This window comes from Protopterus annectens, chromosome 14.part0 (assembly GCF_019279795.1).
Source record: "Protopterus annectens isolate FY-2018-M chromosome 14.part0, PAN1.0, whole genome shotgun sequence".
Taxonomy (NCBI): Eukaryota; Metazoa; Chordata; order Ceratodontiformes; family Protopteridae; genus Protopterus; species Protopterus annectens.
Window position 1 is genome coordinate 1,016,118,104 of NC_056748.1, and position 19,251 is coordinate 1,016,137,354.

Genomic DNA, 19,251 nt, shown 5'->3' on the forward strand with positions numbered 1-19,251 from the left:
TTCTCAGGAAAGCCGAGTGGGGTTCCTGGGTTTGGGAGGGTGGTCTGTAGCAGGCTATAAACTGGAAGGCAGTTTTACCCACTGTTAGTTGCACATGGATAGTCTCTGATGCTTCGTGCTGTGCCACCAACCTGGAGGTGTGGGTATCTTTGACAAATATTGATACTCCCTCTCCTTTTCTGGTTCGGTCCAAGTTTTGGGGCCGAAAAGCATGGTATGAGGTATAACCTGGTAGTGCTGGGGTGCTCTCGGGAGCCTTGAACCAGGTTTCTCTTACTATGGTTTTGGCAAAGCCAAAAACACTGAGTCTATGGGACCAGACAACATCCCAGGCGGTGTTCTACATGGGTTAAAACAGAAATTAGCATCACCATTGACCACACTTTTCAATCACAGCCTGAACACTGGCTTCATCCCATTGGAATGGAAAACAGCTACCGTCATCCCTTTGCAAAAAGAGGGTTCATCCATGGACCCCAGGAACTACAGATCAATTAGCCTGACCAGCCTTATCTGCAAGGCCATGCAATGAATCATCATGGACTTTATTAACAAAGATATAGGAAATCTTCAAATGCTCAACCTCACCCAGTTTGGCTTTGTCAATGGGAGTTCATGCCTGTTAAACTTAGTGGACTTCTTTGAGACAGTCACCAAAGCCCTAGACAAGAGCACGTCTATGCATACAGCCTACCTGGACTTAGTCAAGGCCTATAACACAATCCCCCACTCAGGCATCATTCATAAACTCACCCAGCTGGGTATCAACTCATATATTGTCAGGTGGGTTGCAAACTGGCTCACTGATAGAACTTATATGGTCAAAATATGGGACTCCACCTCCTCCAGCAGACCCGTAACAGTGGTGTTCCACATGGATCGGTTTTGGGACCCCTACTGTTCAGAATCTACTTTTCCAAAGTGCAGGATAAAACTAAAGGACTGTAGCTTACAAAGCTTGCTGATGACTGTAAACTGAGAGTGATCATTTTAACCCCTAGCGATGTCAACATCGTGCAAGAAGGCCTTACGCAGACTAGTGAATGGTACCAATTTATGGTCTAAAACTTAATGCAAAAAAATGCGTCATCATCATCCCCTTCAGCAAGGGTGATGTTCCTGCAAACTACCGCATCAATAGCAATACCCTGAGCACACAGTCAGTGGTGAGAGATCTGGGCATATAGGTTGACAGCAACCTTAACCTGGAGACACCACTAAGGTTCCTTACAAAGAAAATTCAGGGTCTTCAAGATCTTATGTCTCATGCAGACAGACTGGAATCATTTTCACTTTATTCTGTGTCATACAGATTGCTCAGAGGCAACCTGTGCCTTGCATATGGAGGAATCTCTGACCCAGCTTTGATGGAAATGCTGCACATTCACAAGTCAAATGGTGTATGGGTCACTCGCTCAAAGGACCTTAACCTGGTATGTGACATCAATAGAACTTACTGGAGAGACAGATTTGTCTCACAGAGGGTGCCCCACCTTTGGAACAAGCTTCCTATTCATGTTAAACAAAGCCCCTCATTGGCCCTATTTAAGCACAATTTGGATGACTGGATGGGTAACCAGAAATTCACCGCGGGGGTTCCACCTGTGTCTCTCCTGGACAGGGGCAATAAGTGCTGATTTTAGTGTCTGCTTGAACCAGACACCTTTAGGAACACAGGTTGAACCTGGCTTGGCTTGTAAGGGCCCTGGGGCCATTAGCCTAGTAATCTCCTATGATCCTATTATCATCAATAAAATATCAGATTTTTAAAGCATATAGTGTGTGACAGGTCCCTACTCTGGGCCAGCAAGCAAGGAGAGAAAATGCTCAGCACTGACTCTGGCGAGGGATGGTCACTAAAATCAAAGACAGATTCACACAGTATTTTCAGATGCAGTCCCCTGCACTATGCACAATTTCCCTTAAGAAAACACATGGAGCATGCTCCAGACCTGGGGCTGACTCTATTTCTATCTCTTCTGGCTCACACAAAACTCTACGCTGACCACTTTGAAACTTTGTGTCCTGACCACTTTGAAACTTTGTGTCCCTGTTCGCAGTAACTGACACACACACTTGGATGGTTGGATTTCGCATAAACACAGATCTGGGAAAAGCTGGCACAGATTTACCAGCTGTGCCCCTTTTTGCCCAGACTCTGAGGTAATCACACTGCCACCAGTCAGCTACCCTAAGGCTCTTACAAAGGGTACCCAATTATACTGTGTAAAATTAATACTAATATAAATGATAGGGTGTGAATAAATCAACAAGGCTTTTAGGAGTGGCCACAGTGTCACTAAAGCAAGCACAAGTGCTCTCAAGATGTTAAAAATATTCTCTAAAGGACCAGCCACAATGAAATGAACATTTCTAATGATAAACAATAAAACAGAAAACAGGAGAATACTGTATACAATAAACAACAGCGTTTCAACCACAGAGCTATAAAAAATAATACAGTTTGCTAGTTTCTCACAGATGCAGAAACAATACTAAACTATTCATAGGTAGGTACTAGGCTACTTTCCCTAGGGTCTGTACAAGCCTAGCCAAAAAAATACCCTAGCTTTCGCCACCCAAGAAAATGATTTTCCTGTGCCCCTGTCAAGCAGAACCACAGAAGTGATCCCCGGGGTGAATTTCCTATTACCCATCCAATCATCAAGATTTTTCTTGAGTGCAAATGAGGAACTCTGTTTGACATAGATAGGTAGTCTGTTCCAGAGTATGGGAAGTCTGTGGGACAGGAATCTATCCCTCCAGCATGTTCTGTTTATTGTGGTGACAAGGTTTAGGTCCCTAGAGTGTGTAGCTCGGAGGAACTGGGATTTCTTTTAAGTGGAGCATGTCCAATAGCTTTGGGTTTGACATAGCTTTGTATGTTAGGCAGAGATCGCCTCTGAGTAGGCGATATGCGATGGAGTAAAGCTGGAGTTTTTTTAGATGGTCTGCGTAAGGCATCTGTTTGAGGCCAGTAATCCTCTTTGTGAGGTATTTTTGCGGCCTTTCCAGTTGCTGTAGAGGGCTTGTGAGGTACATACCAAAAGGGGCGTTGTACTCTATAATGAGTCAAATGAGTGATGAGTAGAGGGGAACAATGACCTCTTTTTTTCTGGATGAGAAACCTTTTGTGATGAGGTGTGCCACATAGAAGGATTTCCTGACCACTGTGGAGATGTGATTATCAAAGGAGAGACTACTGTCCACCTGTGTCCCAAGGTCTCTTCTCACACTTTTAGTGTCAAGTAGACAACCGCCTGTGTGGTAGTTCATGGGTACAGAGTTTTTACCAAAGAGGATGACAATGCACTTTTTGGCATTGAGCTTGAGACCATGTCTTTGACACCAGGCATCTGTCTCAGTGAGGCCCTTTTGTAGGATGTCCACATCATTAGGAGTTTCAATGATGGCTCCTAGTTTGCGGTCATCTGCGAATTTAGTTAGCCAAAGACCTTCTGTGTTAGCCTGTACTTCAGAGAAGTAAATACCAAACAGGAATGGACCCAGAACTGAACTCTGTGGTACTCCACTTATTACTGGTCTGAAGTCTGATTTGGAGTCTGCTACTTTCACAGTGTGGGTTCTGTCAGTAAGCCAGTTGGCAACCCATCTTGTGACATAGGGATTTATACCTAGTTTAGTGAGTTTATCTATAATTCCAGAGAGTGGGATGGTGTTGAATGCCTTGGTGAGATCTAGATAGGCTGCGTGAACCACCTTACCCTCATCTATGGCTTTGGTGACTACTTCAAAGAAGTCTATCAGGTTTAGGAGACATGATCTGCCTTTTACAAACCCAAACTGTGTGGGGTCCAGAGTTTGGAGATCTCCAATGTCTTTGTTTATGAGTTCCATGGCCTTGCAGACTAGGCTCGTCAGGCTAATGGGGCGGTACTTCCCGGGGTCTGTTGTGGCCCCCCCTTTGTGGAGTGGGATAACTGTCGCGGTGCACCATTCAATGGGCACAAAGCCTGAGGTGAGGCTATGATTGAACATGGTACTTAGGTGGGATGCCAGTTCATTCTGTAGTTCATGTAGAAGGCATCCTGGGATGTTGTTAGGTCCCATGGATGCTGTGTTCATGGCTTTGGAGAGTGAGGTTTTTACCTGTGCAGCCATGATTACAGGAACTTTGCATTCTTCCGGTATAAAGATGGGCCCTTTAGGGGGTGAGAGGGGGGTAAAGTTAGCACTGAACCTATCTGCCAGGAAGTTGGCAATATCAGTTGGTTCTGTATATTTAGTGTCATTGTGCTGTAACTCAGAGCAGATCTGAGTGTTGCCATTGAGATTCTTGACATAGCTATAGAATTCTTTGCGGTTGTCTTTAGAATCAGTGGCAAATTTTTTTCATAACTAGCTTTGGAGGATTTTATGAGGGATCTCAGCTTCTTACTGAGGCTGACCAGGGAGTTCCTCCAATCGTGGGATTTTACTCCTTTTTGCAACAGTTTCTTTCTTCTGTTGTAGAGTTTGTTTATGGCAGAAGACCACCAGATTGGCTTCCTTTTTTTGGAGGATAGCATCTTGGTTCTGTTAGGGATAGCATGATCCATGCACTCGTGTAAGTGCTTATAAAGTGCATTTGTGTAGGATTCAGCAGTCGTACCTCTATTGTCCATCTGCATGGGTGTCGTGAAGTCTGCCACTTCTGTCTTAAGAAGCATGAAATTGGCTTTAGAGAAATTTTTTACAGTTGTTTCCCTAATGGGGGGGTGGGAGCGGGATGTGGATGTCTAGGGTGATTAGCTTCTGGTCGGATCTGACCAACGAGGAGCTGACCTCTGGTGTGGAACACCAGCCACCCATGTTGGTGATGACCAGGTCTAGGATATTGCTGTCCCTGGTGGGGGTGTGGATAAGTTGATCCAAGGCATTGGAATTGATGATTTCCAGAAAACACTGAGCAAAAGAGCTGGTACATGAGTAGTTTTCCCAGTTAATGGTAGGGTAGTTGAAATCACCCATTATTAGTGTTGGGTTGTTGTACCTTAATATTTTCCAGTGTATCAAGAAAAGAGGAGTGGGAATCCTGGGGCATGCTGGGGGGTCTGTAGCAAGCTACAATCTGGATTGCAGTTTTGCCCAGAGTTAGTTGAACTTGGATAATCTCGGATGCATTATGCTGAGCAAGTAGCTTGGAAGTATGAATATCTTTAATGAATATGGACACCCCTCCACCTTTAGTGTTTCGGTCCGGGTTTGGTGGCTGAAAGGTGTGGTATGAATTATAGCCTGGTAATACAGGGGTGCTCTCTGGAGCTTTGAACCAGGTCTCTGTCACTGCACAGATATCAATGTTTTCCATTTTAAGGAGTGCCTCGAGTGAGTGCATTTTGAGGTTTAGACTTCTAGCATTGAGTAGCATTACCCTCAGATTTTGCTTGCTTGTACCTGTTACGGTGGTGAATTTGTCATTTGAACCTTGCCTAAAAAAGGCACTATAGGGGTGGCAAGAGCCTTCGCCAGTATCTGGAATCCCAAGGGCGACAGGTGCAGGCCATCTCTGGCAAAGCATCGTGGTCTGTCGATCATGTCATCCCAGGCAGACAGATACTGGATTCCCTTAGAATGACACCAGAAACTTAGCCAATTGTTAAAGTCAATCATTTTGTCCTTGTACTGTGGTATCATTCTGGGTGATGGCAGGATGCTACTCAGGGCTCAGATCATACCTGCCTGGGCTACAAGATCGGAGAGCTCCTCCATGTCTCTTTTCATGTAGTTCAGGGAGGTATGTCTCAGGTCATTCACACCAACATGGACAATGACAGAGTCATATTTGTACTTGTTGTGGAGTGACCTGAGTGCATGCGTTATGTGGCGGATCCTGGCACCTGACAGGCAGCTGACAGTAACTTTTTCCTTGTTTAGCCTGGTGAGTGGAACATCAGTGTGCCTGATTATAGAGTGTTGGGTACGTTATGCCTTATGGGCTGTAGTTGAGTGGCACACTGAGTATGTGGGCTATGTGTCATTTGGGTTGTGTTGGGGGGTGGAGGTTGCCTGCATTTCTGCTTTGGAGGTCTCTGTTGTTTGGGTATGTGTTTTGTGCTTCTGTGTGTGTGTTTTGGTGGTGTAGGTTTTGAGGGACTATGTGATGAGTGTGGTGCGGTGCAAGTGTTTACCTTCTCCTCTTGACTGTCTAGGCCAGTCTTTGGTGAAGAGAGCTTTGCTTCCAGTTTGGCTATATAAGTGCATCGCTCACAGGTCGTAGTGTTGGATGGTAGGAGGAGAGGGTTGTCTGTGTACATGAGGCAATTGCTGCATTATCCCAAGATTCATCAGGTAGACAGGAGAAAACACCAGGAGCTGACCTTTAGACATGCCTGAATAGGTGCTTATTTATTAAGTACTAAAAACTGTTTTCCTCTAGACAAGTGAGGAAAGTTGAGTGCTGTAGTAATTTGTAACCTATTTAGTGCTTACAATGAGTTCTGAACAAGTGCTGAGCTCAAAGAAACAGATGAGTGCTAAAACTAAAAGGCTGGCTAGTTGCAAGTGAAATTTTGAAGGACAGACTTTATGGCGCCAGGAATAGTTTAACCCCAGTTAAGTGTGTGTGTGTGTGTGGGGGGGGGGGGGGGTTAGGAGCTTACAAACAGTCCTGGACACAGCAAATCCGTATGTGGGCAAGACCTGCCACAGGAAAGGGGGGAAGCAAGCTTAGAATTTTGTTTTTCCAGTAAAGTGGAAATGGAGAAAGCTGGAATAGAAGTTAATTCAACATTAAGAATCTGACTGGGTTGGCCTTCACAAATGTTCTCTTTTAGATTGAGTGAACTAATGAAACTAGACTGGGAGTGTCACAGATCAAATATACAGTATGGGCGGGCAACTGCAAAGCCACCAAGTACAAGAACACACAACACTATGGAGGGTGAGTGGGGAAATTACATTTCCTAGCTGTAGCCACTAAATGAACGTTTTAAACAGATCAAGGAGCAGACTCGAGAATGCTTTTAACTGTAAACAGGCAATTATCAAAAATGCACAGAAAAGGTCAGATAGAGCACTCACAAACAGAAAATACAACTCTCAGTATGAAAAATCAGCAGTTTACACTTGAGTAATGTTAAAACAGTATAAAACAGTACATAAATGCAGTGAAACAAAAAAGCTTTATAACAGTGCAACATGTAGATCAACTGTATAGCACAATTATAAGCATTTCAGAAGTGCAGTTCAGTGAAATAAGTGTAAGAAATAACTTATCCTGCTCTTGGAATCTTAAGGAATTTCCACTTATGCAATGCAATCCAGAGCCTGAGCCATACAAGCAGAACCTTTATAAGACACAGAGTTTATATAGCAGTAAGAATGGAAGAGTTGGAAGATCAGATTACTACTCAGCCACTGCTATTACCCAATCACTCGTACTACAGAAGGTCAGGAGGCCTTGTTACTCTCAATAATAATGAAGACAATCAGCAGAAAATGGCTGCCAGAACCACAGGAAACTCAAACAAAACTACCAGCCTAGACAACAGGCCTCTATCAAGATTATGCCACCTGAGCAGAACACGGAAACCTCACTTTAAAAGCATAGAAAGAACACCCACAAAGAGAAACTACAAGTCTCAGTATGAAAGAGTGTACTGCCACCTATGTGGTAATTCACGGGTATATGTGTTTTTTTCCCAAAGGGAATAACTATACATTTCCTGGCATTGAGCTTGAGCCCATGGCTCTGGCACCAAGCATCTGTTTCTGTAAGGCCCTGGGCAAAACGGCGCACCTCGAAACACATAACTGATCATCAACATTTCAGGCAACAAAGAAACATAACAAAAAAAGCTATCCTACAGGACAAAAAGAACTTCTACATCCAACTACAAAAATCTTCCCTTCAACAACCTCAGAAGTTCTGGACTTCTATTAACAGGCTCATATCCCCAGGTAAACTAGACACACCACATCCACTTGGCTCCAACACTAATGACCCTACACAAACAGCAAATGCTTTTAATACTTTCTTTACTTCAGCTGTACAAAATTTAGCTAATCAACAAAATCCAGATACTGCCAACTTGCCCGCTACCAACCCCACACCCCCTCCATTCCACCTAGAACCAATATCCACCTCCTATATCTCTTCCTTACTTCAAAAACTTAAACCTTCTACCCCCTCAGCTGACAATTTACCAGGGGAATACCTCCAACTAGGTGCCACAGCTATTGCCTACCCCATCTCTATACTTATTAATAGAACAGTTAAAGAAAGTACTATTCCATCTATCTGGAAAATCTCACATATTATTCCTATTCGCAAAGGAGGTGATTCTGCTGATTACTCAAACTACCGTCCCATAGCTCTACTATCTCCACTGGCCAAAATTATGGAAAAATGTATCCATAAACAATTAATTTCCCACCTTATCCACCATAATCTCTTATCCAACTGTCAGCATGGCTTTCGTCCTTTCCACAGTACTACCACTGCCCTTCTTTGCTTTACCAACTGTATCAACAAAAATCGCAACAATAATTCCCTGTCGTCAGCACTCTTTGTAGACCTTTCTAAGGCCTTCGACATGGTCAACCATAAACTTCTACTTCACCTTCTAAAGTCCCTATCTCTTGATAATTCTGCCATGAACTGGTTTACATCCTACCTGGATAACCGAAAACAAGATGTACTCTGGCAGAATAATCTTTCTGAACTTCTTCCTACATCCCTAGGAGTCCCACAGGGCTCTATCTTAGGTCCACTACTATTCTCCATTTTTATCAATGATCTACATCTCTCTGTTCCCTTCTCCACCTGCATACAATATGCTGACGACTCCACAATCATTTGTTCAGCTTCTTCCCAAACTGAACTTCTTTCTCTCACGCAAAAATCATTCACCACTATAGAAAAATGGTTCTTAAACCATTGTCTTCTCCTCAACCCCAAAACCAAATTATTACTCTTTACACCCTCACACTCATCTCCCCCTCTTCAGTTTACCTTGAAATCTAATAATGGTACCATTATATCTCCTGAGACTACCACCAAACTCCTTGGTATCACAATAGATAACCAACTAAAATTCAACACTCACATACACACTGCAATACAATCTACTAACAAAAACTAGGATCCCTGTACAGAATCAAACAATTTCTTACTCCACTAGCCAGAACTACAATTGCAAGAACTCACTTAATCTCTACCCTATTATATGCCTCCCCATTTACACCAACTTGTCTCAAAACAATCTTAAGAAACTAGCCAAATCATATAATAACATTGCCAGGTTTGCCACTAACTCACCATATAGGACACATCACTGTCAGAACCTTAAACAACTAGGTTGGCTAGAGTTACCTCACCTTTTACAATTCAACCAACTTATTATTGCCCATAAAGTCCTTCATCAACCCAATAACACCCCAATTCTCTCCACACTCATAACACCATATTCTAACCTAAAAAAGTTACGCTCTACTAATAAAATGCAGATGCAAACATCTTTCTCTTATAACTCTGCAGGAGACTCTCTCTTTTCTAACTTTGTTGGGAAAATATGGAACCACTTACCTACTGACCTTACAGCTATTACATCTCTCCCTCTATTCAAATCTAACCTTAAACATTTCCTCTCCAACCACTGGTTATGTTCTTGTAATAACCCTGACTAATCTCTCCTCTCTTACTACCCTGTTTTCCTTCATACTTTCAATTTAAAACCTATTTCTTAGAACTGCTTTACTCACTGTCCTTTTCACTCTTTAGCTTCACAAACTAACCCACCTACCTAACTATCCTTATAAGTCTTGTCTTATCCTGAAGATGTCTCTACTATCCTTAATTTCCCTACCTCCTCTCTAGTATTTTCCTTCTTATCATTTGAATATAATGAAGTCCCATTATGCTATGTACCAATCTTATTTTTCCTAATGTATTGTGATACATTATTGTACTGTAGATCTAACAAACTTGTGATATTAAATGTTTTGTGTACTTGGAGCTTTTCTCCTCGGGCCTCCACTGAAAAAGGACATGTATCCAGTTGGACTAGCCCGGTCAACAAATGTAAAATAAATAAATAAATAAAATAAAATATTCACATCATTTGGGGATTCAATAATGGCTCCCAGTTTGCAGTCATCTGCAAACTTTGTTAGCCAGAGTTCCTTAGTGTTTGCCTGTACTTCAGAGAAGTAGATGCCAAACACCAGCGGTCCCAGGACTGAACCCTGAGGTACTCCACTTGTCACTTGTCTGGAGCTGGATTTGGAGTTGGCTACTTTTACAGTGTGGATTCTGTCAGTAAGCCAGTTGGCAACCCATCGAGTGACATAGGGATTAATTCCCAGCTTAGTAAGTTTATCTGTGATTCCAGAGTGGGGGATGGTGTCTCACCTTCAATAACCACATCACCACAACAGTCAGGAAATACTTCTATATGGCACACCTCATCACTAAGGGCTTTTCATCCTGAAAAAAGGAGGTCATTGTCCCACTGTACTCATCCCTCATTAGACCCATTATAGAATACAACACCCCGTTTGGTATGTAACTCTCAAGACATCTGCAATAACTGGAAAGACCACAGAAATACCTCACTAAATCACAGGCCTAAAGCAGATGCCCTATGCTGACCATCTAAAAAAACTCCACCTATACTCTGTTTCATATCAGCTACTCAGAGGCGATCTCTGCTTAACATACAAGGCCATGTCAAACTCAAAGCTGTTGGACATGCTACACTTAAAGAAATCCCAATCCCCGAGAGACACATGCTCCAGGGATCTAAACCTTGTCATCACAATGAACAAAACATGCTGGAGGGACAGGTTCCTGAACCAGAGACTCCCCAGACTCTGGAATAGACTGCCCATTCATGTCAAGCAGAGCACCTCTTTGGCCCTCTTCAAAAGGAACCTTGATGATTGGATGGGAGATAGGAAATTCACCCCAGGGAACACATCAGTCACCCTGCTAGACAGGGATCCAGGGAAGTAAATACTGGGAAGAAATAGCCAGGGAATTGTTATGGCTAGGCTTGTATAGGCCCCTAGGGCCGATAGCCTAGTACCAACCTATGAACCTATAATCACTGAGTACTCAGGCTTGATTTTACAAAATAATTTAATCAACTTTTGTTTACATTCTTCCCAACCATCTCAATACAAATAATTAGTCTAAACTTGTCTGTCCTTCCAGTTTTTAATTGCCCAAACACATTTAGCAGAAGACGAATAACTCCTTTCCAAAAAGTTTATATTGCATTCATTCATTATTAAAGTAAACTCTATGTCATCATATGCCAACCAACAATATCCAATAACATGTCCTTTCACTGCTTGCCTTTCCACAAGGAAAGGAGAAAAGACAATTAAAATGAAACAACTATTGCTCTCTTATGTATATGTTGTTTGCCTGTCATTTTATAAACTTACAGATGTAAAAAACAAATAGCATATTTTGATTATTTAGCAACAAACTTCAAAACTTCTGCAGTGATGTTAATCACTGCCAAAATCATGGATATTAGTCTCTGGTTGCTGTCAAATGAGGAACATATCTTCCACAGACCTTAAATACTATGTAATTTATTCCTAATACATAAAATTAGATATTTCCTTTTCTTCACATTTAGTATTAAATTATAGGCACTACAGAGACTACCATATCAGCTCTAGAAATTACAAAGTACCTTATCTAAAAATGAATACACAATGTTTATATCTATGCGTGAAAATCCCACACTATCAAAGTAATTGTTTCAGCACCCTCTTCTTGAGGAGTAACTGCATCCATTACAGCAAGGCAAACACTTTTATCAATATGTGCATTTTAATTTATTTTGTTAATAAAATTTGATATACATATATATAAAACAAATTAAATCATTTCACTGACAAGTATTTTTTAGTTTGTGATGAATGTACAAAAAAGGCAGTTTTAACACTGCTGCTGCAACTGTGGCTGTAATTAATGTATTTGAAGGATATTTATGGACTTTGAGTTTCCCAAACATTATAGGAATTTTACATTTTAGAATCTGTCAAAAGTCAAAGAATGAATTGATAATGTTCCTACTGATCATCAACTCCTTGGGATTGTCATCATTTCAGCTATAAGCATTTTGTACACAATCTAAAGTAACTACATGATATTTATTCTCAGACATCAAATGCTCAAAACACTTACAGATTATCTTGTTCAAAACTTCTAAACAGTAAATTGCCACCTTTGTTTACTTTCATAACCCTTAACCCTTATCTTTGGTTATGATCCATAGTCAGGCTACTCAGAAGAGCAACTTGTCCTGCAACTATACAGGAACTACAAAATAATCCAAAATACTGCTAGTTGACACTTGCTTAAAATATTACCTGTCTAGTCAAAGCTTTTAATGCTAAAATAGATTTCATACTGCATCTGTCATTCAACCCTGGATAAAAATAGGCATTTCAAAATTAGTTGCCATGTGGCGACATGCAGGAGCAGCAATTTGGTATATTTGGCCACCTGCTGCTCCTGTGATAGTTTTTATGTGGTTAAAACTACACGACAGCTTAGAGAAAGGATACCTGAGCACCTAGGCAACATATGTAACCATGTAACATCCAATGCTCTAGCTAATCTTGTTTTCAGAACATAATACTTTTAAATTTAGGGTTTTAAAACTTTTGCATTCCCACATTAGAAGAGGTGAGTTTAATAATGTTATTGAGATGTGCGAGTTAAAATGGATTGTTTCTTTGCGAACATTTGAATATCCAGGACTTAACAGTGGTATACCTCTTAAACCAGCCCTACTGAGTAGGTGGTGATATGGGTTACATCACTCTGTTTGATTGGTCTTTTTTAATTGGTTTTAGCTGATTGGTTGTGTTACCTTTTAGATAGCTTTGTGTTTTAATATGTTTCTGTATTTTGGTCTGATGAAACGGTAACCCCGCAAAAGCGCTAACCTTCCTCAATAAATCAGTTCTTTATATATTTTTAGTGTTCAAGAGAAGCTTATCTTACTTGGGCTGCTTGGACCATGTTGGTTGACCCACATTTATTTTTCTTAGTGTTATATAAAACACAGCCAGTTACTGCAGAAGTTGTGATGCACATGGCTATTCAAGTTGGCCGTTATCGAGAATTGCCCTTTTCCCCAACGTAGAGTGATCTCGGAGTTGGTATAATTATGTAGTGGGGGTGTCGGGGGGTGAAGCCCCCTCTTGATTAAGGTATTGAAGTTGTGTTTGTGTATGGCCCGTGACATATGGCACTAAGGGAATGGTGTTGACCAAATCATATTTTTCGAATACATGATTTTCGACTATGTGAGTGTTCGTGTTAATGAATGTTCACTTAAAATGTGTCAGTGATATCGTATTTGACCTTTTAAGCATTCGTTCATTTAATATAGAACCTGCATTCTTGCTGAAAGTAATGCAATATTTCCTCTTACGGCATGGCAACATCTCCTACCCTTCCTTCCTTCACTTTCTACAGCACTCCATTGTCTTGTTCCGAGGAAATACAGCACAATACTCATTTATGTAAGAGTTTGCCATGGAGAAAAAGTTGTTGTAAAAATATGGCTGTAAAGTAGAGAAGACATCCATTAATGTAAAACTATTATATTGTATGCCTTTGAAACACAAAGGGTACATTGTTCAACTTTAAATAAATTGTTGCAGGGAGTATTTTATGATCCCCGAGACGATTCATTGGACCATAATGTCTGTGCTGGAATGGAAGAGTTGATCTGTTGGTATTTTTATTTTTGAAAAGGTTTGCTACCATGGCAACCTAAGCAGATAGTTAACTTCAGAATGGCCACAGTCTTGCAGTTGTTGCTAAGCTTGCAGACCATTTTCAAGTGTCCATTGTAAGGTGTCATAAATTAATGCCATTAATGTTCAGCTCTTTAAGTGTCTTTATCACTGGGAGCACTTCAATGGTTTTGCAGTGGTACCTTCATTATTATTATTATTATTTTATGTTATTAAGCCTAACCAAAAGTATTGCAATTTCCTTGAATGCGAAGCTCATGAACATTATGCAATGAAAGACTTTCTGCACCCCCTCCCCATTCTAGGAGTAGTGTCTATCTGCAAGTGGTTATTGCTAAAGTTGAAGAAAGTTCACCAAATACATTATCAATAGCAATTTACATTGTGTTGCAACATAATAGCATGCATTTTAAAATACAACTAAATAATAAATTAAATTATACGACTAATTAAGATACTGAAATTATTACCATCATTAAAATGAAAATGGCTGAACTCTGGTGTATAATAAGCACAGGAAATTAACATTTCCTAAGAAATAAAGTCATTCAAGTATGACTTTCACATGGGAGCAATACCCGTTTTTTTTACAACATGAGAAATTCTGCGTTTAGTGCCTTGACTGATGCATGAAAACTTACTACTGCAGGATAGATAGACAGATACCTACCTACCTAGCTAGCTAGCTAGATAGATAGAGATACATACATAGATAGTGCACTTGTATGTGCGTGTATGCGAGGGTGTATATGTGTGTATATGTGTATACACTCACATACACAAACGTATAGATGCAAATGCAGGTAATTATTTATATACACACACACAAACTTATTCAAACTGAAAGTCCAAAGACTGAAAAAAAAAGAAAACAAAATAAAAACAAAAATCTTTTTTTTTTTTTAAAGGGAGGCAAGTCCTCCTCCTACATTCCCACACCCCCTGGTACTTGTATATGCCAATTTTGAGATCTCACGGCAGCTGGAAAAGGGCAAATTCCCAGTCCTTGCTGTACCATCACCTCCCACTATGTAATGCCACCATGTTACAATCTTGTGACTATTTAATCAATTGTGCCAGTATTACAAATGTTTGATATTCCAGAAGGGATGGCTCCGTATGTAGGTACTATATATATATATATATATATATATGTGTGTGTGTGTGTGTGTGTGTGTGGGTCTAGGACTATTCACTGAAAGCACATTTCACTGAAAGTCAAATGACTGTGCACAAATCACTGAAAGCACAATTCACTGAAAACTCAATGCAGTTAAACACATTTCACTAAAAGTAATATATGGCCTTTTCCCCACTGTAGTGCAACCCTGGAGTTAGAATATATAGTAAGGAGGGTTATGGGCGGCATCGCCCCCAACATAGTTTGGGTATATATTAAGTTTAGAAAAAAGTAATTTATTGAAATTGCAAGTATCCATATGTGTACAGTTCAAAATATTTAAAATAGGTGAGGGGGCTACCCCCCCACACCCCCAAAGTGTGAGGCGGTGCCCCCACACCCCCCCTTACTATATATTCTAACTCCAGGTCGCACTACAGTGAAGAAAAGGCCATATATAACTTTCAGTGAAATGTGTTTTCAGTGAATTGTGCATAGTCAAATGTGTTTCAGTGAAATATGCTTTTGGTGAATAGTCCTAGACCCATATACATATATGGATCTAGGACTATTGCTCGAAATCACGTTTACCTGAAATGTAAATTTCTACCGAAAATGCAAAAGAAAAAAAAAAAAAACATAAAAAACAAAATAACAGTAATCACGTTTATGCAGGGGGGCTGCACCCCCCTGCACCCCCCCACCCCCCTACTTTTATATTCCTACTCCGAAATTGCACAATGTTTCCTTATCCCCACTGTACCGTGATCTAAGCAACAGCCCCCAGCACTCAGTTTCCTTTTTAATGTTTTTTTTTTTTTGTTTTATTTCTCTTTCACAAAAAAGTGCATTTTCGGTAGAAATACACACACATATATATATATATATATATATATATATATATTTATATATACATTGTAAACATCTTTACAGCTAGCACTACATTTTCCTATTGCAGCAGAAGAATACATAACACAGTAATGCCAAGAAAATACAAACCTAGAACTTACAATTAAAGCTTCACTGTGCTTGTCACAGTGTCATGCATGATGCATAATTGCTTAAAGTTGCATACATGTTAGGCAGGTATAACTTTTACCTTACATGTGCTTAGAGGATGAAAATGTTGTAGCAGCAGGAAACAAGACAGAGGAGAGACATCTTCAGTCCTGAGTAAAAGCACATACTCATGAATGCTCTGGGCACTAATGGAAATGTCTCTTTGAAAAAGGGGCAAAGCATGCAGAAGGAGAGCTAAAGCATGGAATAAACTGGGCTGACATATATGGGAGAAGGAGCTGCATCTTGGCACAGTATAGTAAAAGGGTGAACGATATGTTGGGACATGCCAGGGAAAAAGTAAGGCAGAATGTAATCTCCCAGGGCAGCACTGGGAGTGGCTCTTCCATGCTCCAACCTTTAACACCTGATGAGGAAAATCTTTTCTCTGTAAGGGATACTACAAGGATGGCTAGGACACAGGGGTCTGCCTTCATGGACAACTATTACCACAGTGATGGCACTGATTTTTTTTTTTCGATATAGAACTATGTCATGGTTATATCAGATGATGGTGTGGTTTCTCTGGCCTGGTATGATCCCTACTACGCATATGCATGTGCTGAAATAGCTTCTAAAATCATATAAAAGAATGTAATGGCATTCCTTAGCCACAGGATGGAGAGATGTAAGATACCCATTGTCAGTAATGGTGAGACCCCTGCTTTACACACTGCACATATGGTGCAGCTTTTAACATGTTGCATGAGTTTGCTATCTCAGCATACAGCCTTAACATGGGTAAATGTGAGATGCTGCTATCGCTAATACAGGTGTCATCCCAGCTTCAAACACTATACCTGCTGTAGCAGCTGGCAGCACCTGTAGGAGGATATTATGGCAATCCACAGCATTTGCATACAGACAAGTTTAATACTGCCATGTCTAGTGCATGACTGGTCGCTGCTTTGCCTACTGCTTGTGAGGAAACCCCCATATTCCACTGACTTATATATACCAACTTCACGGTGGTACAACAATGGGAACAATTGCACAGTTAAGGATTGCAGAAAGTAGCTTGTGATAAACTGTCTTCATGTTATTGTCCATAAGACAAACTGCAGTAAATTACCTCTATGGTGCTTTTCCACCATTGTACTGGTTTGGCCATGTGCCTGGTTACTCCTGTCCCCTGCAAGTTTTCATGTGTGCCAAACTTTTGTCACCATCCAGACTCACCATAATCACCTGAACAAGATGCAGAGGAACAGTATGAATATCAGTAGTAATTATGTGTACCTACGTGTCTTGTCAGACTACAGCTGCTCACAGTGTGTACATTTGTAAAAGCTGAATTCACATACCTGCAAAATAATCCTGGTCTGTCTTACCATTAAGAAAATGTCTCACACAGTTTATTGCTGTTCAGTACGCAAGTATCATAGGCACCCTGAGGTGCCAGACACTCACAGATATGATTATACCCCAGCAGTGCCAACACACTTGTCCTTGATGGATTACTGCCCCTTATGATTGATGTGTAGTCTACCCACAAGGTATTTATTAATATATTTTTATTACAAGTTTAAATTTCTTCTTGGAACATATTGCATTACATTTTGATTTTTCTTTAATAGTTTGTATATCAAGGCCATACATAAAAAAGAGTCACTTGGTCCTCTTTACAAATGTTAATGAAGTGAAATAAATCTTGTAGTTTGACACATATGGGTGTGTACTGCATCGCACCTTGTAAAAATATCATGTCTGCTATCGTATGAAATGTCTTTATGGTTTCTTACGTTCCTGGACCTTTTAGGAAAATGAAATGCTTACATTGCCATGTTGGAGCATGATGTTCATCAAGGTATCAATCAAAATGAAATATAAACCCCCATTAAGGAAACCACAGTAAAAAATTTCTCCAAAGCCAACTTCATGCTTCTTAAGACAGAAGTGGTGAACTTCATGACACCCATGCAGATGGACAATACAGTTACAACTGCTGACTCCTACACAAATGCACTCTATAAGCACTTACACAAGTGCATGGATCGTGCTATCCCAAACAGAACCAAGACGCTATCCTCCAAAAAAATGAAGCCAATCTGGTGGTCCCCTGCCATAAACAAACTGTACAACAGAAGGAAGAAACTGTTGCAAAAGAGAGTAAAATTCCATGAGTGGAGGAGCTCCCTGGTCAGCCTCAGTAAGAAGATGAGATCCCTCATAAGATCCTCCAAAGCTAGTTACGAAAGCAAAATCGCCACTAATTCTAAGGACAACCACAAAGCATTCTATAGCTATGTCAAGAATCTCGACAGCAACACTCAGATCTGCTCTGAGTTACAGCACAAAGGCAAGAAAATTACAGAACCAACTGATATTGCCAACATCCCAGCAGATAGGTTCAGTGCTAACTTTACCCCCCCCCCCTCTAAAAGGCCCAGATCTATACAGGAAGAATGCAGAGTCCCTGTAATCACAACTACGCAGGTAAAAGCTGCACTATCTAAAGCCAAAAACACAACATCCATGGGACTGGACAACATCCCAGGCTGAGTTTTACATAAACTTCAGAACGAACTGGCTCCCCACTTAAGCACCATGTTCAATAATAGCCTCACATCAGGCTTTGTGCCCACTGAATGGTGCACAGCAACAGTTATCCCACTCCACAAAGGGGGAGCCATGAATGATCCTGGGAACTATTGACTTATTAGCCTGATGAGCCTGGTCTGCGAGGCCATGGAACATATCATCATGGAACTCATAAACAGACACTGGTAACCTCCAAACTCTGGATCCCACCCAGTCCAGGTTTTTGAAAGGCAGATCATGCCTCCTGAACCTGATCGACCTCTTTGAGGTAGTCACCAAAGCAGAAGATGAGGGTAAGGTGGTTCACACAGCCTATCTTGACCTCGCCAAGGCTTTCAACACCATCCCTCATTCTGGAATTATAGCTAAACTCACCAAACTAGGTATAAATCCCTATGTCACAAGATGGGTTACCAACTGGCTCACTGACAGAATCCACACTGTAAAAGTTGAGACTACAAATCTGACCTCAAAGCAGTGACAAGTGGAGTACCACAGGTTTCCGTCCTGGGACCTCTCCTGTTTGGTATCTACTTCTCTGAAGTACAGCCTAACACAGAAGGCCTCTGGCTAACAAAGTTCGCAGATGACTGCAAACTAGGAGCCATAGTCAAGTCCCCAAATAATGTGGACATCCTACAGAAGGGCCTCGCTGAGACAGATGCTTGGTATCAGAGCTATGGCCTCAAGCTCAATGCCAAAAAGTGCAGTGTCATCCCCTTTGGTAAAAACTCTGTACCCACGAACTACCACATAGGCAGCAATCTACTTAACACTGAATGTGTGATAAGAGACCT